Source organism: Ursus maritimus, unplaced genomic scaffold (genome assembly GCF_017311325.1).
Source record: "Ursus maritimus isolate PB19 unplaced genomic scaffold, ASM1731132v1 scaffold_4, whole genome shotgun sequence".
Lineage (NCBI taxonomy): Eukaryota > Metazoa > Chordata > Mammalia > Carnivora > Ursidae > Ursus > Ursus maritimus.
Genome location: NW_024426552.1, coordinates 13,115,736 through 13,141,329, shown reverse-complemented (window position 1 = coordinate 13,141,329; position 25,594 = coordinate 13,115,736). Strand labels below are relative to the sequence as shown.

General features: G+C 47.8%; 1 protein-coding gene across 5 annotated transcripts in view; it reads right to left on the bottom strand.

Annotated features, from left to right (window-relative positions):
• TIAM1 (TIAM Rac1 associated GEF 1) overlaps window positions 1-25,594 on the bottom strand; it is a 369,772-nt gene that overhangs the window by 330,368 nt on the left and 13,810 nt on the right. The window lies entirely within an intron of this gene.

Sequence of the window (25,594 nt, the reverse complement as noted above, 5' to 3'; positions counted from 1 at the left end):
AACAAGGCAAGGCCCAACAGCACCTGGGTCGTGGAGCTCTCGTCTCCACAACGGTCAGGGAATACAGGTGTGTTGTTAACTCCCCCAGCGTGCGGTACCTTATTAACACAACTCTAGGGAACTAAAGCCTAGGAGCCCCGGGTTGAGCAGTTTGGTGGCACGGAAGGTCAGGGTCCCTGAAGGCACTGAGCAATAGACAGAAAGGCTCAATCAAAATTATTAGCTTCTAATAAAATTCGGAAACTGATTTACAAGACAGCGAGGCGGACTACGCGTCAGCACTATCTCTACAGCCAGAATGCCTAGGCTCGGGTCCCTACTCTCTCACTTCCCAGCCAGCCACCCTGGCCAAGTCATGCCCTCGGGGCCTGGGTTTTCCTCATCTGTAAAAAAGAGGGTAATAATAATAATATCTAGCGACTACTATTATGACAATCAAATGAGGCGCTATTATAAAGCACCATGTGCCCGGCACATAGGGTCCAAGCTATAAAGGGATTTCATCAATCCTAACAACGAGTTATGTCGCCAAGGCATGCTTCTCCCAGTTGTATGTAACATCCCTAAATATCCTTCCTCGGGACTCTCCCATCCTGGACTGATCACGTGCAACCCCCAAAGTTACCAAATTTTCCAGGCAGAGAAGAGCAAAAAGAAAAATTTAATGGTACTAACAATATTCCAAAATTATTAAAATCTCAAGAGTAGGGGCGCCTGGGTGGCTTATGCCTTTGGCTGAGGTCATGATCTTGGGGTCCTGGGATTGAGCCCCGGCATGTGGGGGAGGGTCTGCTTCTCCCTCTCCCGCTGCCCCTCCCCCTCCGCTCATGCTCGCTCACTCTCTCTCTCTCAAATAAATAAAAATATTTTTAAAAAAATAAAAAATAAAAAATAAAATCCCAAGCCTACACATCTGGCTGCTAGGGCAAGGGGAAAATATTTTTAAGAAAATATAAGGGGCGCCTGGGTGGTTCAGTCAGTTAATTGTCCAACTCTTGACTTTGGCTCAGGTCATGATCAGAGTCGTGAGATTGAGCCCAGCATCAGGCCCTGCACTGGGTGTGGAGCCTGCTTAAGATTCTCTCTCTCCCTCAGCTCCCCCCCCACCCCGCTTTCACCCCAGCTCATGCATGCACACACACTCTCTCTCTCACAAAAAAAAAAAAAAGAGAAAGAAAAATCTAACCTGAGAATCCATCTGAAAGTGATGAGCAGTTGGCAGTGACTGGCAGAAGCGGACAAGAGGCACCAGTCCGGCCCCGCGGATACAGAGGAGGGTAGCCAGTCAGGTCCGACACTAAGAAATATCACACGGCGACCTCCTACAGACACCCAGGTATGTAACAGACAGATGTCTCACAAGACACCTGCCTTCCTTATGTGGGATGCACTGAAATTGCCTAATCTACTGCAGTTTTTTAAATGTTATCACAACAGCCCTAAATAAACCAACAAATGCCTTACGACCCAGTTTGAAAACCATGGACATGACCTTCTGCAGGATTCTTCCTGCTCTTTTTTCCCCCAAATATTGAACTTAAGAAACTAAATTCTAAAGGAAACTCTTAGAGCTTCCTTTTCTTATCCAAAGTCTAAGATAATCTTCTCTAAACTCAGAGAACCTTGAATGTTCTAGAACAAACCACAAAAACCACATAAGCTTGGACAATTAAAGACTATGCAGGGTTTCCAGAGGGCTAACAGCTCTGTTCTAAAAAGTTAGTAAAATCTAACATTTACTTTTTCATCATTCTTACCCTCTAGAAATTGATTTGTTTAACAGACATTTATACACGTGTGCCATACATACACAAATGCCACGCATCACAAATATGAACTCAATCTTCACAACAAGCCTATGAGATAGATGAACTATATTATGCCCATTTTACAGATGAGGAAATGAAGACCCTGAGAAGCCACTAACCCAAAGTGAAGAGCCACCGTTCATGCCTAGGAACTGAAACTGAGCTCCATGCTCTTACCCACTAGACCATGCTGTTTTACGGTTTGTCTGTGTGGGGTTTTTTTGTTTGTTTTTTTAGACGGAGAGCATGAGCGCAAGCAGGGGAGAGGGGCAGAGGGAGAAGAAGAGAAAATCTTCAGCAGGCTTCACATCCAGCAAGGAGCCGACATTGGGCTCGATCTCACCACCCTGAGATCACGATGTGAGCCAAAAGCAAGAGTCAGATGTTGAACTGACTGAGCCACCCAGATGCCCCTAGACTATGCTGCTTTAATTGATCTCTCAATGTTCTCACTGTCTCAGGTGCCCATGTTCATTACTAAGCAGAGCTCCTATTGAGTTTCGATGCTATCTAGCATCTCGAAAAATGCAAACTTTTTTTAAGTAACTCATTTTTTAATGGAGATATAACTGACATTTACAACAGTTTCAGGCGGACAACATAACGATTCAATATACGCATATGCTGCAAAATGATCGACACGCTAAGTCTAGTTAACATCCATGACAATGCAAACTCTTTTTTTTTTTTAAGATTTTTTATTTATTTATGCGACAGAGAGACAGCCAGCGAGAGAGGGAACACAGCAGGGGGAGTGGGAGAGGAAGAAGCAGGCTCCCAGCGGAGGAGCCCGATGTGGGACTCGATCCCGGAACTCCAGGATCACGCCCTGAGCCGAAGGCAGACGCTTAACGACTGAGCCACCCAGGCGCCCCCACAATGCAAACTCTTAAGGACAGCACAGCCACGCCAGCTCTCGCCCTCTCCGTCCTAGCCGTTTCTTCCATGTTCTTTAGCAGCGGAATCAAACCGCCAAAATCAGCTCCTTAGAAGCCAGATCGTACCTTTATTACACGAGTGAAATTCTGAATTTATTTTAAAGGAGTCTCTTGTATGGGAATCATGCCTGTTGGCTGTTTTCTTTACATCAAACCAGATCTGCCTGCAAAAACAAGGTTCTGGCACATTCCCTCAAAGGACTGCAACAGAGGGACATTTCTGGAGGGAAAAAAATCCCCTTGTATCTCAAAAGCTGCTCTGATCCCACCCTTCCCCCCCCCACCCCCAATTCCTTGGGGTCCTGGGATGGAGCCCCATGTCAGTCTCTCTGTTCAGCAGAGAATCTGCTTCTCCCTCTCCCTCTCCCCCTCCACCTACTCGTGCTCTCTCTCTGATAAATAAAATCTTAAAAAAAAAAAAAAAAAAAGAACAGACTATAGAGTCAAAGTTATTTGTCCCAAAATGTAATGCAAACCCAGGACTAAAGAAAGTAGAAACCTTTTTCAACTGAAAAGGCAATTATCTAACCAAACTGATTGAACGGGAGAATGTGCAAATTCGAGGCTCTTGCTGCCCGGGTTCTCAAGGTGAGCCACCAACTGCTCAGGGCCAGGCATGCAGCTGCTGAAAATGCAAAGTGACCACGCAGAAAGAAAATAAAAACTCGGGGCGCCTGGGTGGCTCAGTCGTTAAGCGTCTGCCTTCGGCTCAGGGCGTGATCCCAGGGTCCTGGGATCAAGCCCCACATCAGGCTCCTCCACTGGGAGCCTGCTTCTTCCTCTCCCACTCCCCCTGCTTGTGTTCCTCTCTTGCCGGCTGTCTCTCTCTCTGTCAAATAAATAAATAAAATCTTAAAAAAAAAAAAAAAGAAAGAAATGAAAAACTTGTTTTGATTCCAAGCTTGAAACCACTACAGTCCTTAAATCCTTCAGGATCTGAACAGCAGAGCCTGTGGCTCTAGGTCGGGGTGTGGTCCCTGCCAGCATCGCTGAGCGGCCTTCTCTCAGCAAGAAAACATGCCTCCTGGAGCCCGACGGTGGGAGGGACGACAGGACAAAGCCAACTCTGTTCAGGTAGAAAGTCTGTACCGGAAGATGGCAGAGATGGGGAGATAGAGCCGCATTCCTTCCTGCTTCCAGCTCTCCTCGTTTCCATCACGGGCATCCATGGAGCTTCCAAACTCACCTCGGGGTTCCTTCCAACCCAAGATGCGGGCAGAGGGGCCTCCTCACCTGGTCGGGCAACTCTTCGCCAAAGGGCACTCTTTCTTAGTTTTCCAGAGACGTGACTACACTTCTACAGAAACCCAAGATTCCTGTGCCCTCGACCAAAAAAAAAACCCTCTTACACTTTGTTCTCTGCTTTTCCCCATTTCTTCACAATGTAGCCACAGGCAACCCCTCCAAAATCATGACCCACCACTCCATTCCCTACCTCGCCACAAACACACACACACACACACACACACACACACACACACCCTGTTGGCCTGAAATGCCCCATCCTCTTTCATCCATCTAGGAAAATCAGGCTCATCCTAAGCCCAGCTGGAAAACACCCACCTCTGTAAAGCCTTCCTGACCTCCCCACTGAGTTAGATACTCTGTCCTCCATGACCCCACTGCATGGCGGTTCTCAAAGTGTGGTCCCTGAGCCAGTAGCAGCGATCTCAAAATCCTTGCACTCCACCCCGGAAACTGTGAGCCAGCAGACTGTGCTCTGACGAGCTCTCCAGCGGGTTCGGACGCCCGCTCAAGCATGGTGCCCCCTGCTATAGTCATAATCGATACTCTATTCCACTTCCACCTGCTTGGTTAGGAGCCTCACAAGCCCCTCAGCGCCTGGCACAAGCTAGACACCGAAAAAACACATGCTTGTTGAGTTAACCTAATGAACCTCTTCTAGAACCGGAAGGGGCAGTGTGAAATCAGCAACTTTACAGGCTAGGAAATCTCCAGTCCATGTTCAGGCACGCAAAGGCAGCAACGCCCAGCGAATCCTATAGAATAAAACCGGGGTCGGTCAGGACTCGCATGGAACAAGCGATTTAAGAAAAATGAATGCAAGGCTCCCAGTCAAGGCCATTGTACAAGGTTAGCTTCCTTGGGCAGGTCAAAATGCACCCAGGAAATGCTGGGAACAACCCCAGCTTATGTCCTAGAAGGGGTCTTCGCTGGCTCCACGGGGGCAGCAGAGCTGACTCATCCGCGTGGGCTCCCCAAGGGAGGGAATTACCTAAGTGCTCAACCTGCAATCTCTGATCTTCTTGCCTCATCACAGCTACTGACACTTGCTATGGGCAAAACCCAACATGCTATGGGTGCCCACATAGGATCTGAAAGAAAAAAAGGAGGAGGAAGAGGAGGAGGAAAAGAAGAAGATGGACAAAAGGAAGTTAGAATGAAAATGAGTGAGAGTCAAGGCAGCAGAGCAGAACATTCTCAGAATCGTTAGTGTGTATGGGCTTCTGTCTCTGCCCGGCCCTATGCCAAGGGCTTAAATACGCACAGGGAGAGGGGTAAAGCCACATCAACTCCCTGCTCCATCACCTGATCTCAGGTATCCATGTAAAAAACTTAAGACAAGGGGCGTCTGGGTGGCTCAGTTGGTTGAGTGTCCAGCTCTTGGTTTTGGCTCAGGTCATGATCTCAGGGTCATGGGATCGAGCCCCACAACAGTCTCCATGGTCAGCGCAGAGTCTGCTTGAAGGATTCTCTCCCTCTACCCCTCCCCCCACTCTTTCTCTCTCTCTCTCTCTCTCTCTCTCTCTCAAGTAAATAAGTAAATCTTAAAAAAAAAAAAAAAAAGTCAATCCCATCACATAAAAACATTGGTGGAGAACACTATTACTTTTCTCCCTCATCCTGTAAGGAATGTCCCCCAAAGCTATCCCCTGACCCTAATCCCCCTGGGACCTGTGAATATTACCTCACATGAGAAAAGATACGATTGAGTTAAAGGATCTTAACCAAAACGCAATCACATGCATCCCAACGAAACAGAGGCAGAGGGAGATTTCACAGATGCGAGAAGAGAAGGACACCAGACAAAGGAACGGGAGCACAGAGGCCAAGCCTGAGTGACGCTGCCACCAGCCAAGGAATGCTGGCAGCCCCTGGAGCTGGACAAGGCAAGGGACAGGTTCTCCTGAGAGCCTCGGAGGGAGTGTGGCTCTGCCCACAGGGTTGATTTTGAGCCAGTGATACTGACTGTAGACTTCCAGCCTGCAGAACTGGGAGGGCACAGATGAGTGTTGTTTTAAGCTCCCAGGTGTGTGACTTAGGAAACGAACAGACTCATTAATCACTTCGCTGCTTCTTCTCACGCTAGCCGGTGTTATCTCCATCCTACGGACATGGAAACTTGGACTCAGCAGGACGGCACAGCGGGCTCCCAGTGGCGGGGTCAGGACAAGCCAGGTGCCAGCTCCGTCCATCTGACCCTCCCAGCATGCCGTGCTGGCACAGGCAAATCGACATGTGGGTTCCCGTGGCCTTCAGAAGTAACCTGGGAAACAGTCACCCCGGTAACATTGTTTCTACGAAAAACAGTCTCCAGATTCCAAATAAAAGACAAGAGGAAGTGGAAAACACCACCATGGGGAAGAAGAGGGTGCTCAGCCGCTTAGAAACGGAAGCAAGGCAATTAACCCATTCACTGAAGGGTCCAGGTGGCCCGGCCATACACGTCACAGACAGACAAGATGCCCCCTACTCTCTGGGCATCAGCAGCGGTTAAAGAAAAGTTGTAACTCACCCTCAAGCTCCCGACACTCAATTTGAAATCCCGAAGAGTATTCACAACAGTACATGGCCCTGTGGTATCACCAACGGAGGGCTGCTAAAACCAGTGATCATAGGTTTCCTAAGGGAAAGGATTTGGGTGCTGGGAATTATCACCAAATTAAATTATCAATCAGGTGAGTTTGAAATATACCTTCACACTCCACTACAACACTAAACCTGGTGATGATGATGGTCGGCGGGAAATACAGAATACACTGAGCATTGTTTTGTGTAGACGACAATTACACACACGAAATAAAAACAGACGCCAAAGTAAACACTGGAAGGTATACTAGTTGGTTCAATACTAATAATAAGCACAGGAAAAGGTGCTCAACAGCACTCATCCTTAGGGAAATGCAAACCAAAACCACAAAGAGATAACCACCTCACACCCGGAAAAGAAATGGTGAGGATGTGGAGAAATCGGAACCCCTGCCACTGCTGGTGGGAATAAAAAATGATGCCGCCATGGTGGAAAACAGTATGGAGGTTCCTCAAAAAATGAAACATAGAATTCTCATCTGATCCAGCATTTCCACTTCCGGGTATATACACAAAAGCCATGAAAGCAAGGACTCGAAGTACTCGTACACCCATGTTCGGAGCAGCACAGCCAAGACACGGAAACAACGCAAGTGCCCATCATCAGATGACCAGATAAACAAAATGTGGTCTCTCCATACAATGGAATTTTATCAATCTCGATAAGGAAAGAAATTCTGACACCTGCTACAACGTGGATGAACCCTGATGACATGATGCTAAGGGAAATAAGCCAGCCGCAGAAGGACAGATACTGCGTGATTCCACCTACGTGAGATCTCTACAGCAGTCAACTCACAGAGACAGAAAGTAGAGTGGAGGCAGCCAGGGACTCTGGGAGTGGGGCATGGGGAGTTAGTGTTTGATGGGTATGGAAATTCGTCTGCAAAATCTCACAGCAATGTGAGAGTACGTAATGCCACTGAACTGGACACTTACAAATGGTTAAAATGGTCAGTTTTATGTTATATATATTTTACCACGATAAAAGACTAGAAACACTATGATAGCTATTTAAGATTGCTAAGTTTATGGGTGAGGTTCCATCTTTCTTTCGAGTTCTAAATTTTCATTCATGAAATTTCTCTTTAAAAAAAAAGGCATATGTGGTATTAAATATCAAAACAGAAAAAAATGTGACTGTCCTAGGGCGGGCCAACTCATTTAAGACCCACAGCTTCAGGGATGAAGGGAATTCCCGTGGTAATGACCTTTCCCGCTTCTGTAATATGAATTATCACAAAGTAAAAATCCAATTCCCTCTCCATGTTTATGAAAGCCATTCCTTCCAGACAGCTGAAGCAACAAAGCCGGCCAAAGGCACTTCCCAGCCGTCCGATTAGAGATTTATACCGCATATACACATAAAGAAACATTATGTAACATGAGCTGTGGAGCAGGAGAAGAAGTCTGGTCTTGGACTCGGAAGCTGAATTCAAGATCTGCTTCACCCCTTGCTGGACCAATTAAAAACTCTCTAGGCGTCTGCCACCTTTTTCATAGGCGAAGCAACACCTGCTTCGTATGGTGACAATAAATCCTGAAAAGGACCCACGGCTTACAAATGTCAGGGGTTTATACACAGCACGAGGGAAAGAACACAGCCTGCCACAGAACAGGTGCTTAATAAATGATCCATGCTTGCTTCCTTTCATTCCACAAGTTATGAACTCACACATCAAGTGGCTCTACGCTTGCTTATTCCTGAACTTAAGAAGGGACAGACTGCTTGGCTTACTCGCAATTACCTCAACTCCACCACCTTCTCTAAAAAGTACCCTCATCCTAAAATTCTTAACGAGGCTGGCTTTCTACTCTACGGTCTGGAAGGGACAAAAAGTTGGCAAAAACAAAAGAAAAAAAAAATCAAGCTGGAAGTCTTAATTTAAATTAGGAAATAGTTTTTAGAGTTTTTCTTTAAGATCATATTCTAAAATTCCAGAAAGCCTAAGGCTCCAGCACTCACTGTGTATGTGACCTTGGGCAAATTATTTCATGCCTGTGAGCCTTGGTTTTCACATCACAAATGATGACATAAAACCCTCGTATATACAATTGAGCCTCTTGAAGAAGTAAAGGTGAGCAAGGACTCTAACTGTTAAGAAATGATTTGTCATGTCCCTCCTACAAAATTATTAAATATTCTCATTTGTGCTCTAGGGGAGCCTTTGTTTCTGGGCCTTAGGCTCCCACTTTTCTCAGGTGAAGCAGTCCTTTACCAACAGTTTTATCGTAAAGGGATCACTGGCAATAACATATCAAAAATTGAAAATGGGTGGTAGGGGTGGGCAGAAAACAAACAAAAGAATTGAAAACAGTGATGACTAGGAAGTATCTTTTGATTTGACCCATTTCTTTCTTTCTTTTTAGATTTCGTGTTTTTATGTGATGTCTACACCCAACATGGGGCTTGAACTTACACTCAGGGATCAGGAGTCGCGTGCTCCACTGACTGAGCCAGCCAGGTGCCCCTTGATTTGACCAATTTAAATAACAAATTAAACGTCTGTTTCTCCATTGTGTAACTAATATTACCCGGTATCTCAACATGACAAGTGTTCCAGCAACAACCGCGAAGTCTGTAACTCACTGACTATCCGTCAAAGCCATCTCAGCAAATTCTCAAGCATTCCCCACAGACCGTCACCAGTCAGGGCTAGAGAGAGCTTTGTCGTGGCTCAAGGGCAGGAACTCCTCTGCAAGAGAAGACTTCTCTTTCCAACCTTTCACGCCCTACAAAAGGACCTGCAGAGAAGGAAATCAAACAGAACGTCTTGTTGCATTTCATTCTCTCTTTACGAATGTTAGGAAGGAACAGAGCCACACCAAGACATAAAAAGGGCTCCCTGAAACTTTATGAGGTGCAGGGTTTGCTAAATAGAGCTTAATGAACTGAACAGCTAAATACTTAAATGCTTTTACAGAAAAAAACTCCCAAATTGTGCCATTAAAAGGGGTCTGAAAGAACACAATGCATTGATAGAAGCAGCAGAACTTCTCTGCGGAGAACGAGTCAGAGGAAGCACCCAATTAAGACTCCTTGAAGGAAGGTGTCTAGACTTTGAAATTAAGAACAAAAAGAACACGATTTCAGAGCAGCAGCCTGATGATGTAACAGGACTCCTGGACGATCCCGGACAGTCTGACGACCTTTTAGCTTCAGTCAGCTCTTTACGAACCGTGGGACTGTGGGCCAACTTCTGAACCTCAGTCGGCTCCTCAGCCAAGTAGAGACAAGAATACACACCCAGCTCACCCTGCAGGCATCATAATGCCCATCGCTCAGATGCAAAAACAAAGCCAAGACAGGATCGAATTCCACGGCTGGTGGATGCCAGACCCAGAATTCAACAGTCCATCCTAACTCCAAGGCCAACGCTCTTCCTTGCTAGGTGCAAGGAGCACCAAGGTTTCCCTTCATGTGCTGGGGGACGGTTTTGATCCTGAAAGCTTTGAAACAGGAAAACAGAAGATCTAATTAGAAATCGGAAGGAATCATCGGTTTACTGTCTGCCAAGAAGAAGAGTGAAGGCGCACTGAGCCCGTACTATGCCCACGTGGTTTTTTTATGTTCATTTTACGATGTAATGTCCCTTTAGGTAGTTCATTAAACCAAAAAGTTAACACAGTACTTGGTGGCTGCCTTGCCCCTCATCTAAACTTTTATCATCTGTGAGCCAGTGACCACTCCCAACATCCCCGGGAGACAGATACCATTCGTATCCCATTTTGCAGATGTGCCAACTGAGGCTGAGTCAAGAGACTTTCTCAGAGTCACACAGCAGCAGCCGTGGGGCCAGAGTTCAAACCCAGGCAGTCTGATGCCAGTCTGGGCTATGAACCCCTACGTGAGGGACTCTTATTATCTGCCATCTTGCATGAAGCAGATAATAAGAGGGGGGCGGATGTTAAATACCTCACCCAAGTGAACACACCTGCTTCCAACCTGGTCTGCCTGGCCTCATCCCCTGGGCACTGCTGACCATGCTATCCTGTTAGGCCTGGCTGGCTCCCACACGGCACCCCTGGTTTTGGACAGAGGGGTAACCAAACAGGATCAGGAACCCACAGCAGCGGACTGAGGAGGGAAGGATGAGAAGCAAGTAGAGACAGTAAAGAACAGGGAACACCAGCAAAAGAAGCTGAAGGCCCGATCACCTGTTTCTATTGACTCCGATGAACCCAGACTGCATGGTGGAAACTTCTAGTCCAGCTTATATGGAACTATTTGTCTGTGGCCAGGGGCTCTAACAGCTGAGTTCATTTGGAAAATTAATGGCCTTTTCAATCCTTTATATCGATGTGAATAGGAAAAGAATCATTCAGCAGATCACTTAGAGAGGAAGTCCGATGAGGAAGGCCCCAGGTCTCCCCTTCACTCTAAAACAATACGGGAGGCACCCTGGCTGGCTCAGGCGGTAGAGCATGGGACTCTTGATCTCGGGGTTGTGAGTTCAAGCCCTACATCAGGTGTAGAGGTTACTTAAATAAACAAAACTAACTAACTAAATAATTGAACGAATGAATGAATGGAAACAATATGTGAATGCTTCCCAATCTTACACAGACCTCCAATCCCATATGAAGGAGTCCTTCAGTAAGTTTAGGGGTCACACAGATCATCACATACTTTACCTTCATAGATTATCTGTGGGATTCTCAAAAGCCTGTGGTCTCTGTTTCCTGGTCTTCTGTCAAACTCCCGAGAACGCCTAAAGATGCCTGGGCCACCCACGTAGGAGCGGACCTCTGAGAAGTGGGTTCTAGCACAGAGAATCGATTTAACACACTCTTGCCCAAATACAGTCACCCTGGCAACAGCTGGAGCCGGAAGCTCTACGCACCAATGAAGACCCCCCTTCCCCAAAACTCATCACACCTCCTGCCTCTGCCAACCCAGCAGCCGGGGCTTCCTTGCACTGACTGCACCCCGAACTGCAACCCATCATCACAGCCACCGGAACTTATTCATGCTGACACACAGGCATGTTCTGGAAAGGGAGAGGGGGTGGGAGAGACTCGGGTTATTAGGCTCTTTGGGAAGGGCCAACACTAAAGGACGCTTATCCACCTCCACTTTGCAGGAAGCCGGGGCCATAGTTTCAGTGCCTCGTCGAAAGCACTAAAAATAAAGAGTCCTACAGACTTCAGGAAGAGGCAATTTATTTTTTAAATTTTTTTAAAAGATTTTATTATCTATCAGAGAGAGCGAAAGAGAGCACAAGCAGGGGGAGCAGCAGGCAGAGGGAGAAGCAGGCTCCCCAAGGAGCAGGGAGCACAATGCAGGCCTCGATCCCAGGACCCTGGGATCATGACCTGAGCGGAAGGCAACTGAGCCACCCAGGCATCCCTAGGCAGATGCAATTTAAACTGCAAACAATTTATTATTTAAATAACAAACACTTACTGAGTATCTACATGGATGGAGACAGGCATGAATTAGACAAAGAGCAAGAAATGAAAAAAGCAGCAAAAAGCAGACATTTTTTTGCCAGTTGCTCGTTTGCCCTAAAACATCACTGAATTCAGAGCTGACTCTCCCCATGTTAACCTTTTACTCCCAGGCAAGTGCAGAGACTCCCAGAGGGAAGGGATTGGGCTAAAATCCCCCATGTGTCAGCCACCTCCCTCCAACACACCCCACCCTGCCACTTATCACAAAACCTTAAGATACAGAAAGGGCGTTACAGGTCACCAGCTCCAATGCAATGCTGGAATCACCTTCCCAGCTCCCACCTGCCAGCCCCCATGCTCCTAAACCTACTCGTGGCCCCCAGTCTCCCTGAGGTCAAGGGTCTGACCAAACCCACCATTACCCTTCAGATACAAACTCTCCCCCCAAGGAAGTGTCTCCCTGGCTCCACACAAACAGAAACAGAGTGGGTGCTCCATGTCTGTTCGTGCCGCAAGTCTGGTAGGCTGGTGTTGATACACGCGTTAATACATCTGAGATGGGAAGCCCCGAACAGTGGTGACTCTAAGCTTCCCAGCGTACAAGGCGGTGGAGCAAACCACAGTATTTAAACACCAAGTCATTCATTCACAGAGAGAGACAGTAACAAGAGAGACTAGGGACTGACTAGGTGACGATCAACAAAGACATTTCTTCCAGAGCAGGAGGGGGCATCAGTGCACTAAGCATATGACCTTCATTTTAAAAAAATAAAAAATAAATAAAATATTTCTCGAGATAGGGGTACCTGGGTGGGCTCAGTCGTTAAATATCAGGATTTCATGGATCATGGGATCAAGCCCCAAGTCACGTGGCTCCGTGCTGGGGGGGGTGTCTGGTTAAAGCTTCTCTCCCTCTGCCCCACCCCCATTCGCACATGCTCTCCTCTTGCTCTCTAAAATAAATAAATAAATCTTTTAAAATAGTAGTAATAATGATAAAATATTTCTCAAGATAAAAACAAAAAATATTTCTCAAGGTAAAAATTCACATTTTCATCGATCCTTTTAGGAGACCGGAAGGCTATAAATTACAGAAATGAAATCCCTCTTTAATCCTTCAGCCAGGTATTTAGTGGAAAATAGAGAGAGGTCAGGAAATCTGTCCTCAGAGGGTCGTTGGTCCCACTGGGTTGGGGAGACAACACGAAGGCAGATAAAACAATTAGGAGACAATTACCAGAGTAATTATGGTCTGATTTGAGTTCCAAGGGTAAGATTTCAGGAACCCAAAAAGAATGGTCCAGTCACCAGCTCTTTGATACCTGGAGCCGGGCAGAGGAGGAAACAGTAAACCAAATATTCTCTCCTTTATCTCTAAGTGTATCTTCTCTATCAGCAAATGGATTTCCTTTCAGGCAGTTTAAGACCTTGTGGTCAGGGCTACCTGCCCAGTCTTGGCCAGAAGAGAACAAAGGAAACAAACCAGGTCACCCATTACCCCGCCCTTCTCCCCAAAAGAGTCCCTCCTCAAACACAGAGAGTGACAGTCTCTGCAAAGCAGCTGCCTGTAGACATGTGTTTATAAACATAAAGTCCAAAACCTCCAACCCAGACAGCTTTCCTTCTTCAGCTCCAGAGAAAGGTTGGGTCGTGCCCCTTCCTGCTCAGGGCAATGTCCACAAGAGACAAGATGCTCTCACAGGGAAGATTCGACCCTCCTGACCCTCCTGGTCAGTTTCTTTTCTTTTTTTTTTTTTTTTTTAAGATTTTATTTATTTGACACAGAGAGAGAGAGAGCACAAGCAGGGGAGCAGGGGGAGCAGCAGGCAGAAGGAGAGGGAGAAGCAGACTCCCCGCTGAGCAGGGAGCCCAACGTGAGGATCGATCCCAGGACCCTGAGATCATGACCTGCGCCGAACGCAGACGCTTCACCAACAGCCAGCTACCCAGGCGCCCTGTCCCCTGGTCAGTTTCCATCAGGACCATCACATCATTTACTGGTCTCGATCACTGCTTTTATAAATTCCCTATAAACGTTTATTTACTCTAGCATGTCGGAAGGCAAGAGGATAACCTGGCATTCCAACAACCACATCAGGAAACTCACCTGTGAACTTAGGTCCTGCCTTCAGGCTGCAGGACGGGACGTGATCCTTCTTCTCCCAGCTCTGTCTAGTGTCCATGCCATCGCCCCGGGCAACCTCACCTGGGAGGGTCTCCTCTGAACTCATACTGAAAAGGTCTTGAATATGACCTGCTTGCACTTGACTCAAGGATGGCTAACGTCTATCCAGCTGAACTTCACGGGTGAGCAACGTTCTCCATCTAGAACATCTCTTTAACCCAATGGTGGCCATTCGACAGATAAGGAAATGGAGGCTGAGAAACCAAGCAAGGTGGCCAAGATTGCCCAAGACACCTGCACAGAGATCGAACACCAAAAAACCCTGCTCCTCCCGCTCGAGGCAATCATGTCTCCCATCACTAGCATATGGCTTCTCAAACTGGCCAGTGGAAGCCTGCTCGGGGCACTGAAGCAGACTTGTAGGATTATGAAGGTCCTGGGAAGAACCAAGGCCACAAAGGCTTTGGAGACCTAGAAACCTGTAAACCAGGGGGTGCCCCACCAACTGCGTGTACCCTCCTGGCGGGCAAGGCGCCTTCTGATCTATACCGAGCAGGCACCTGCCCCCACCAGCTGGCCAGCCGCACTTCCAGCACTCAGAACCAACCTCCAAGATCCTGGACCCCCTGACCACCCTAGGGGTGCACAGCCAATGGAAATGTAAGCAGAGGGACAAATGATTTGAGGAACACTCTCTTATCTGCTCACCCTTCAAGGCCAAGACTTATACACACAGTGTACCGTAGGACTGGCTTGATTCCTAAGTAATAAACGTCGGGGTTAAAAAAAATAAACGATTACTACTAACTATCAAGAACCAGAAACAGGACTTAACAGTTCTGGCTCGAAGTCAATCACAGCGCCACTGACTTACGCCCCACAGAGCACACTACCATGGCTAATTGCTCTCCAGATGGTGGCTTGTACTTTTCCAGGCAGAATCGAATCTCCCCGAGCCTTGCCTCACCTTTCTACAGCTCTCTGTGTTTTCCCAACGTCCTCTCTGTGTGCAGAGGGCTTTGCAACACCTCCAAATTTACGGCCACCTACAGATTTAATTAGCGGACTGTTTACTTCCCCCTTCAGTCTTTGGAATATCTTAAGTAAAACCAGGCCTCCATTGAGCCCATGGGTACTCCACCCTGGGCCTCCGTCCAATCAGCTCCCCCAGCAGAACAGTGTTTGCCCAGCTCCAACCCTGGCTCTGGCCCTTGTCCAAGGCAAGTCTGTGCTGAGCCAGCCATCAGGTACCACGTGAGCGCCTTCCACCCCTGGGGCTGCCTGCACGAGGAGGGTATGCCGAAGGAAGGGCAGAGGTGGGCAAAGAAATAAAGCAACACTCAGTCAAGGCAAGGCTTTATTAGAAAAAGAAAGGGTACAGACAAGCCAGGGGAACACACGTTTTTCAGGACTTCTCCATGTAACCCATACCTTAGAAGAAGAAGAAAAAGAAAGAAAGAAAGCAGTATGGAAAGAAAGAGCACGAAAGAAATGGAAACAGTGGGACCAGAAGGGGAAAGAGGGCAGGAGGGAGAAAAAGAGAAGGATCTGCTTTTTTTTTATTAACCACTATCATTTAACAAACACAAACTAAAGGTGCATTTTATGTGCAACAATACAGGAGTTTTGTTTGCTTGTTTTTTTAAGTAATCTCTACACCTAACATGGGGTTCCAACACACAACCCCAAGATCAAGAGTCGCATGCTCTGCCGACCGAGCCAGCTGGGCACCCCAACAATACAGGAGTTTAGAAAAATAAAACAAGATCTCTCATCCCAAGAATTTTGGCATCCACAGGGAGAAACAAATCAGCAACCAACAGCAAGGGAAACTAATATGAAACCAACATGCAAACAGGCCTATCATCCATTCTCCTGCAGAGCCATTTAATGATGCCGAAACTAACAAGCTACTCTGGCTAAGGAGCAGGAGTAGAGATTCCACAGAAACCTCTCCCAACTAAACAGGCAGGTCTCCAAGGCCCACCCGCGAACAAGCCCAGCCCTGGCACATGATTACGGATACAACAAACCAGCGTATGAAATCTCACCTTGATATGCTGTGCCCCCTTCCTTCGTGACACTACCGCTTGTACGCGCTGTGATTAATTTTTCCTAAACTATTCTGGGGTTTTATGACTACTCATTTCTTTATTCTTAAACTGTGAAAGGGGAGTCAAACAATTAAATATGTGGCACTATTATTATTCATAATAGGTGCTGATCATCGTGTCTACCTGATCGTCCGAACCTGTCTCGCTTAATTTTGCTGCCGTGAAAATTCCTCCATCTTTCCCATGAGCTAGATATGAAAACTCATTGTTTTGGGAGTCGCTCCCCCTTCCGCTTGTCATTCTCTCCATGCTCTGGCTTCAAACATGCTTTGCAAGGCCCGTCAGAACTAAGAGATTCCTCAAGTAAGAGATAACTCACCCAGTCTGGCAGGTTATCCCAGGAAAATAAGTGGGCAGTCATCCTCTAGGGCAAGGCTAGCCAATAAAACCACAACTTCCAATTTTCTGGTAGCTACGTTAAAAAAAAGTAAAAAGGACAGGGCGCCTGGGGGGCTCAGTCAGTTAAGCGTTCGACTCTCAATTTCAGCTCAGGTCATGATCTCAGAGTTGTGAGATCAAGCCCCGCGTGTAATCTGTTTCAGATTCTCTCTCCCCTTCTTCCTCTGCCTCTCCCCTGCTCACATGTAAGCTCTCTGAATAAATAAAAACAAAATATTTTTTTAAAAAAGTAAAAAGGTCACACTAAATTTAATGACCTATTGTATTCAATCTAATACATCATAAATAGTATTTCAACATATAATCAATACAAAAGTTATTGAGGGACGCCTGGCGGGCTCAGTCAGTGGACCATGTGACTCTTGCTCTCGGGGTCGTGAGTTTGAGCCCCACGTTGGGTGTAGAGATTACTTAAGTATATAAATAAATAAATAAACAAACAACTAAACTAAAAAAAAAATGAATACTTTCTACTTTAAAAAATTTTGGGGGGCACCTGGGTGGCTCAGTCGGTTGAGCACCTGCTTTTGGCTCAGGCATGATCCCAGGGTCCTGGGATCAAGCCCCACATCAGGCTCCTTGCTCAGTGGGGAGCCTGCTTCTCCCTCTCCCCCCAATTGTATTCTCACTCTCTCTCTATCTCTGTGTGTCAAATAAATAAATTTTTTTTTAATTTAATTAAAATAAATTTATTGAAGAAAAATTTACTAAGATAACTTATATTGATCTGTTTCTTCCTAAGTCTTTGAAGTCCGGTCTATAGTTCACACTTACAGCACATCCTAATTCAGACATTTCAAGGGCTCAGTAGCCACATGTGGCTAGTGGTCACCACCGTGGGCAGTACAGCTAGAGACCCTCTGACTGTAACGTGTGACCAGGAGGAAATGAAGTTCGACAAAGAATTCCCCAAGTGTGAGGGATTCCTGATCTCATATACACCCAATTCCAAGACATGGTGAGCTTTCCTCTCACAGTCATTTCAAGGGACAAAGATGCCCTCTGGTCTGTGGGAAAGAGCTGCCTGGAATTAGGAGAACCTCACCACAGTCCTGAGTTTCAGATCCAAAAACCTAACACCCTCAATATAATGGAAAACACAGAATATTTATTGAGTAGCTCCTAAGGAAGAAAAACCATGCTCGGGGCTGGAAGAAAAATGTGTCCAAACTCACTATTAACATCTAAGCCCCCAACATGCTGGCCAGGGGATGTTTTCTTTTGCGGAGCCCCGTGCCTTATTAAAAAGTCATTAAATCTCAGTGCCTGCATTGGGAAGGCAAACAGCTTTACCTACAGGAAACGGAGTCCCTGGGTTCATGGCCGGCCCTGTTCTAAGTTCCAGGATAAACCAAAGAATCCCAAATTAGCACGTAAGAAGCTTCATTTCTGCCTGCCCATGACTTGAGTCTTCACCACCCCAAAAACCCTACAGGAATAATCACTGTTAGGGTATTTGCAGGGCTTGGCATTTTCTTCTCAGCATCTCTGCTGCTCTAAGTTGACCCGGAAAGTTCTCACTAACCCCATTTTTTTCTCCTTTCACCTTAAAACAAAAGCTATTTCAATATTCTGATTAAGATTCATGAAAGGTGTGGACACCCAGCTTTGTAGAGCTTGGTGGGGAAACGACTCCATGTGAGGCACTGTGGGGTGGAGAATAAACTTGCCCGTCCACCCCAAGATCCCATGGGAGCTCTGGGATAGCGGCAGGTCCCTTTAACTGTCAAGTCAGCCCGAAGGCTGCTTCTCCACCCGTCTTGCTCTCCTTCCTACTGCTCTGATCACTCGTGGGGCTCAGACTCCCCACACCTCCCCATGGGATCAGAACAGCCACCAGACCCTCATTTGCAGCTGACACGTGAGTTTGAGGTCCAGCCCAGGCACATCCCCACACTCGGATCGTTATTTCTTCTTTTCCTGAGCAAGCAGCAAACTGAAGGCCTCCAGGGTGCCAGCCCCCACGCCAAGAAAGGGGAGGACAAGATCTAGAACGGACCTGCCCTCAAAGACTTCAGGGCCCCCGAGGAAGAGAGGCACACAAACAGATTAAAAGGAGACAATGGGTGATTATGCCAGCGGAGAAGAGCCCGGAAAGCTTTCTAGAGATAATGGTGCCCACCCGGAGCCTTAAAAAGTGAGCAAGAACAGACCAGAAGGGGAGAAAACACTACTGAAAAAGGGTTTGGGGCTGACATTTCTGAGCTTCTTACCCAGGTGCCAAGCCCGTTGGAAATATCTACAGGAATTAACTCGCTTCCTCCTCACAACAGCCCTACGAGGAAGGTACTCCTAGTGTCCCCATTTGACAGATAGGAAAACTGAGATATGGAGCAAGGTTATGCAGTTAGTAAGTGGCCAAGCAGACGATGTAAACCAAGCAGTGTGACCGCCACACCCCTGTACCAGCACGTGCGGGACCATGTTGTGTTTGTAGACGTGAGTGAAGCTTGTAATCTGGACCCCCCAGGAGGCCACGAAAGGAGTTGAAATGCAAGAACGTTTGAACAGAGTGATGAGGACAGTAGGGGACCACTGGAGCCCAGAAGAGGCCCCTACATGCATCAAATTCAGAGTCACATCTGATGCTCTTCAGTGCGGATACAGCCCTCCCCAACCTCCTCCCCCGCCACTGGCAGCTGCAAACCTGTGTCCCCTTCGGGGTTGAGCGGGCAAGGCCGGGGCGAGCGAGAGTGAGGCAGAAGGGGCAGAGCAGGGCACATACACCATGTCAAGACACTTGGGCTTCAGTCGACGAACAATGGGGCAACTCGGACAAGTTCGAATCCAGGACTGACGTGATCAGACATGCATTAGATGGACGGCTGACCTCCAGGCGGAAGATGAAAAACCCAAAGGAAAACACGATGGCGGGTGGGGGGAGGGGGGGCAGCGGCGTGCGGCCAGGACAGAGGGGAAGGAGAGCTATCGGTCAGCAGGAGCTGCGGTAACAAACCACCACAGACGGATGTAAACCGATGGAAATGCAGCTCCGGAGGCAAGTCTGAAATGAAGATGCGGGCAGGGCTGTGCTCCATCCGGGGGCCCTGGGGAAGACGCCTTCCCATCTCGTCACCCGGGAAGGTTCTGGGGTCTCAGCACGTCCTGGGTTCTGGATCTGAGTGCTGGTTACAGGAGTACGCATCAAATTAGACACTTCCAGTAAGGTGCGCTTTTCCGTACGCGTGTTGTTTTCCATTCCAATAAATGAGCTCTTACACACACCAGTGTTGGTAAGTAACTTCCTGTCTGCACAACGCGGGTGAGAGCGCCCCGTCCACAAAGCTCTCCTGCCCGATGAGGTCTATCATTCTAAGGGCGATGACACAGGACTCTGCGGCCATGCAAATTCAATGTCAAGGAATTTCATGGAACAAGGTCCATGTAACATGCTTTAAAAGACCACCTTGTCTCCGAAAAGAAATGTGCAGACAACGACGTTCTGATCAGTGCTGCCTTTTTTCGAGAGAGATTGGGCCTACATGGTCAAAGGCTGCCACCTTAGCTGCAAGCAGCAAAGGGGGGAGGGGTCCTGGAAAATATTTTTATGCCTTTCTCACTGAAACAGAACACCAAAAACGGATTTGCCACCAGAAGTGGAGGGAGGAGGAGCAGCCTGTCTGAGCCCAGTGGCCTGTCCACATTGAGCCCTCGCGGCCGCTCAAGGCAGCCACCTAGCACGCCTCCCGTAATGGAAACACCAGATTTAAGCAGGTGTCATAACAGTAAAAGGGCCCGTAAATGGGAAACCCAGAAGGCCTCGCAGAGCTGGCCAGCTGGTTTGAGAGGGAGGGTTACAGACCTACGCGGTCCCCAGACTTCCGGAGTCTGCTGTACTTCGCCTCACACACACTTAAACACCCGTTGGCCTTCAGAAGCACACACGCACCACATATATAAAACCTCTCAACAGGAAATTTCTTCCATTCTTAAATGGCCGGGCCTAAATAAAATACCTTTGACAGAGTACTCGGAGCTATCGGATTGCCTTAAATGAGAGGAGAAAAGTTGGCTCGGTGGAACAGGGTCACGTGGGCACACCGGGCTGCTCGTGGAGGGACAGAAACGAGAAGGGGGTGGGGAAGGTAGTGGCCTTGGACGGGGAGGTGAGGGGACTCGGCCAACCCCAGCCCCCCAGGTGCTGTCATCAGCCGAGGAGTGTGGTTTTCGGGGATCCACAAAATCCACATTGCGTGGCCTTGCTCACACCATCTGCACGCTCCGCTTCCCAGCTTTCTCATCTGTGCAATGGGATGGCAACACGCGCCTGCAGGGACTGTTTGATGATAACCAGCGAGGCAGCACAAAGGCCCAGCACAAAGGAGAGGATCTCTTAGAGGAAGCCAGGATAATGGTCAGTCATAAAGGCCATTTGTAAAAGTAAAAAAAAAAAAAAGACTACTTATTCTTTGCCCGAAGAGAGTATAAAATGCAGGACAGTGGTTGATCTCCATGTCTCATGAACTCCCCAGAAAAGTTCAGTAAGAAAAGCGCAGAAGGGGCCGTGCTGAGACCCCGAAAATGAGAAGAGGCGGGGAAGCGAGGATAAAATCGCAGTCTCTTCCCACGTTCGTTTTCAAGGGCTGCCGTGCAAACCGCGCGGCCTCGACAACAGAATCTATGTTCTCGCAGCTCTGGAGGCCACAAGTCGGAGATCGAGGTGCGGGCAGCTTGGTTCCTTCCGAGGCTGGCAGATGGCGGCCTTGTCACTGTGTCTCTTCTCTATGCTCAAGCAGCCGGGGCTCCTCGTGGGTCCACACTCCCTCTTCTTCATGAGGACACATCAGTCAGCTTGGATTAGGGCCCCGTAACTGCCTCGTTCTGACTCAGCCACCCCCTCAAGGGCCTCATCGCCAAATACGGTCACATGCTGAGGCCCTGGGGGCTGGGGCCTCCACACGAATGGAGGGGAGGATACAATTCAGCCCACTTCACTTCTCTGCACCCAGATTTGCCACGTCGAATGGGGCGTTCACAGAACTGAAGAATCCACGTGCCACGAAGGGCAGATAAAGGGGCGGAGAAGTTTTGCTTGAAAAGAGCTATCGGAGCAAGATGGGGAAGCACGACGACCGTAAACGGTTACTGGTGGAGGGGTTCACTTATCTCCCCCCACCCACACACACACACACCCGCCCAGGGCAGAGTCGCTGTCGGTGGGAGACTCAGGGAGGCAGATCTCCATTTCCTGCAGGGAGCAACTTTCTAACAATTCACTTGCTCAGCCAAGAGCAAGGCTGTCCAGGCTCTTCTGATTGACTTTTGTCCCTTCCTTTGGGGTTAACAAAGGCCAGTCAACCTTGTATCCATGTCACCCCTAGAACCTGGGAGTGGGCACTGCTCTGGCATCACGCCACCAAGGGACCAGACAGGGTCAGCCTCAGGAAGGGAAGTGGCTTCACCAAGGTCAACCTGCTCAACGGAGTCGTCATGAGGGCTGGAACCCAGGCTCTCGGACGCCGGGCACCTGTCCTTCCCTTGGCTTCACGATGGGAATGACAACAAGGGCTCAGGTGCCATTCCTCAGCCGAGGTATGACAGAGAAGACTCCTGGGTTGCAGGGCCTTATCAATCCTCTGACTCTAAAATCCCAGTCTAGAGGCAACCACATTAGAAGGGCAGGAAACAGTGGGGAGAAACTCCCAAGGAATGACTCTCAAAGAGTGACGTCAACCGCAATTCAACTGCATGGCATTCTAGAAAAGGCAAAACTATAGAGACAGTAAAAGATCAGTGGTGGCCAGAGGGAAAGGGGTTAAGGAGAAAGATACAGGCTGAGCATGGAGGATTTTTAGGGCAGTGGAACTATTCTGTACAATACTTTAATGACGGACACACATCATTATGTGCTTGTCCAAGCCCAGAATGTGCAACACCAAGAGTGAACTGAAATGTAACTACGGACTCTGGGTGACAATGAGGCATCAATGCAGGTTCCTCAAGGGTAACAAACATAACGTACTACTCTATGGCGGATGCTGATGACAGGGCGGGCTGTGCACGTGTGGGGACAGGAGGGCTATAGAAACGCTCAATTTGGACGTGAACCTAAAATGGCTCTAAAAAAGACAAAGTCTATAAACAAAACTAACAAAAACCAGCCCTCAGCAGGTCACCTGCCACCCTGTCACCAGCCTGTGCCTCAGAACCCTTAAGGGTGCATCCCATTCACCTTCTATGCTTTGGGTTCACAGAGTCAAACTCAAGATGCCAGAAGCTAGGAAGACCTTCAACCTCACCGTCTCACAGGGGAGGAATAAAAGGAAGTTGTTGCTTGTTTTATTTTATTTGCTTGGTGCCAGGATATGTTAAGGATTTAAAGATAAGCCAATGACAGTGTTTTCTAAAAGTTTAAAACAATGTTCAAAATAATAAACACAAAAAGTTCAGCCTTCCTGAAAGCAAAGAAAGAGATTCAATTAACAGTAACAAATTAATGATTAAGACCCCATGCTGGCTCAGCTGTGGTGAGTCCAATATACGCATATATATGAACAGATCAAGACTTCTGGAAGGCAATTTGACAATTCAAATGAACAGCCATTTTTTTTAATTAATTTATTTATTTGACAGGGGGAGTGGCAGGCAGAGGGAGAGGGAGAAGCAGGCGCCCCGCCGGGCAGAAACAGTCATTCTTTTTTAAATGTTGTGTTTAATACAAATACATATCCTGGGAATGTATTGAGAAAAATTAGTTTGAAAAAAGAAAGAAAAAAAGCAATATATACATAAAGAACTTCAAAAAATTTTTTGAAATAGTGATAAAAAGCTACAACGTGAATATTCAATTAAAGGAAAATGGTTAAGCAAATGATCAGCTCGCCAGAATGTGTGATCATCATAAATGACAAGTTGGGGACGAAGCCACCAAACTGCCCATGGTGACAATGCAGTGTTATCCGAAAAGAAACAAAATACAAAGCTGTATCTAAGCAAGAGTTACAAATATATAAAAAGGACATGACAATTATGGATAAGAAGGAACAGAGAAAACCAAAAGCAACCAATATGTTCCCACAGTAGGAATGTGGGAGAATGTTCTCCTTTTAAATGTACTTGATTGCTCTTACAATCATCGTGCAGTAAATAAAAATACATTTTTTATTCAATTTTTTTGAGGAGGGAGGGGTACAGGGGGAAGGGAGAGAGAGAGAGAGAGAGAATGCCAAGCAGGCTCCATATCCAATGCAGAGCCCAATGCGGGGCTCCAACTCACAACCCTGAGATCAGGACCTGAGCAGACATCAAGAGTCTGACACGTAACTGACTGAGCCACCCAGGCGCCCCAATAAAAATACATTTTATTTATTTTTTTAATATTTATTTATTTGACAGAGAGAGAGACAGCCAGCGAGAGAGGGAACACAAGCAGGGGGAGCGGGGAGAGGAAGAAGCAGGCTCCCAGGGAAGGAGCCTGATGCGGGGCTGGATCTCAGAAGGCCGGGATCACGCCCTGAGCCGAAGGCAGACGCTTAACGACTAAGCCACCCAGGCGCCCCAATAAAAATACATTTTAAAGAACGATCTGATCCCGTTTGCAATGCGAAGTCCCTTTCGAAGCCCCATGTTTGCTCAGGTCTACATGTGGCCCCAGCCCAGAAAAATAGTTTGAGAACGCCAAACCAGAGGCCTGGACCCTTATCAGATCCCAACCAGCAACGTGTTCACTTTCCCTGGAACCAGTTGCCTTCATCTGTCCCTCTGTGGTCACGTACAATGAACACTGTGCCCTCAACCCTACACCCACCACAAGCCGCGAACCACGCTCTAAGGCACCCCCTCCATGAAGATCCCCTTCCCACTGTCTCCCTCTCTGCTTGTACTCCAGAGTAATCCTACCTCCCAGCCAAAGTGCATTCTCCTAAAACCACACAGCTGCACCCCTCACTGTTTCCCCGCCCCCACCCCTCACTACCACCCTTAGATCTTCCATGATTTTCTATGAATACTTTTTTTTAAAAGATTTTATTTATTTATTTGACAGAGAGAGACAGTGAGAGAGGGAACACAAGCAAGGGGAGTGGGAGAGGGAGAAGCAGGCTTCCCGCCGAGCAGGGAACCTGATGCGGGGCTCGATCCCAGGATCCTGGGATCATGACCCAAGCCGAGGGCAGACGCTTAATGGCTGAGCCACCCAGGTGCCCCTGAATACTTTCAGTACCTACACACAAATTCTTCCCCATCCACCTGCGGGCTAGGTCCTGGGCTGCCCAGCTCCAAGCCCCAGTAAGCCTTAACGAAGCCCAGGTCCCCAAGAGCTCACCTTGGAATCAAAGGTGTATCGGCACAAGGCTCTTAGATTTGGGCTTTTCTGGTTTCTCTTTCTCTCCTGGTTCCAAACTGCTTACACCTGGTTGTGTGCTCACTGCTATGCACTGAATATTTGCATCCTCCAAAAATTCATGCCGTGAAGACCTAATCCCCAGTGGGATGGTATTTGGAGGCTGGGTCTTTGGTTTTGATAATTAGGTTTTGATGAGGTCAGGAGGGTAGAGGCCCTTTGATGGAACTGATACAAAAGAAAATGAAATGTGGGATCTCTCTGAGCGTGCATGCACCAAGGAAAGGCCGTAAGTACAAGATGAAGACATAGCCAGGAGAAGAGCTCTCATCAAGAATCCAACCATGACAGCACCCTGATCTCAGGACTTCCAGCCTCTAGACCAAGAAAAATAAATCTCTGCTGTTTAATCCACCCAGTCTATGACAGTTCACTATATAGCGGCCTGAACTAAGACACCAACCCACCCACCTTTCCGCTCAGAATGCAGGCTGCCTAATTCTGGCTCCCGCCATAGCGTCAGACTCATCCTGGCGGAGGACCGCTTACCAGCAACTAAGAGACACCTTCCTCCTGCCAGTGGGTCCTCACAGAATCTGTCTGTCTGTCACTAGTCTCTCCTGAGTACAGGCCTTTTTTGCTTTGGGCTTATCTCTAAGCTGTCACCCTCCACGGCCGGCTGTCTTGGCAACGACCCATGCACC